We start from the raw sequence: 337 nt of genomic DNA, 5'->3' as shown, positions 1-337 counted from the left end.
GGGAAAGGTCCAGCCTGTGGCCCTGCCTGAGAGAGGGCAGGTGTGTGTGTGTGTGTGTGTGTGTGTGTGTGTGTGTGTGTGTGGCGGGAGAGGGGGTCTTAGGCCTCTGGATGGTACAGTGAAGCCATCCTGTCTGTCTTGCTGACATCCCCATCTTCTGACTAATCGCGAAGCTGACCCCCGTCTCATCCCTTGGCCTGGAGAAGAGGGTGTCTCAGGGCCCAGGGATAGGCGGGAAGGGACCGGAGGGAGCCACAAGTCTGCACACAGGCGGGGAAGAGGCGGGAGGGAGCCGCTCCGCAGGCGCAGGCGAGTGGGTGGGAAGAAGGGAGGGAGA

The 337-nt window shown here is 62.6% G+C and overlaps 1 protein-coding gene across 8 annotated transcripts in view; it reads right to left on the bottom strand.

Annotated features, from left to right (window-relative positions):
• Positions 1–337, bottom strand: part of JADE2 (jade family PHD finger 2) — a 53,448-nt gene that overhangs the window by 48,073 nt on the left and 5,038 nt on the right. The window lies entirely within an intron of this gene.

The sequence above is a fragment of the Myotis brandtii genome, unplaced genomic scaffold (genome assembly GCF_000412655.1).
Source record: "Myotis brandtii unplaced genomic scaffold, ASM41265v1 scaffold208, whole genome shotgun sequence".
NCBI lineage: Eukaryota > Metazoa > Chordata > Mammalia > Chiroptera > Vespertilionidae > Myotis > Myotis brandtii.
The sequence above is the reverse complement of the archived record's forward strand: the minus strand, read 5'-3'. Positions and strand labels throughout refer to the sequence as shown.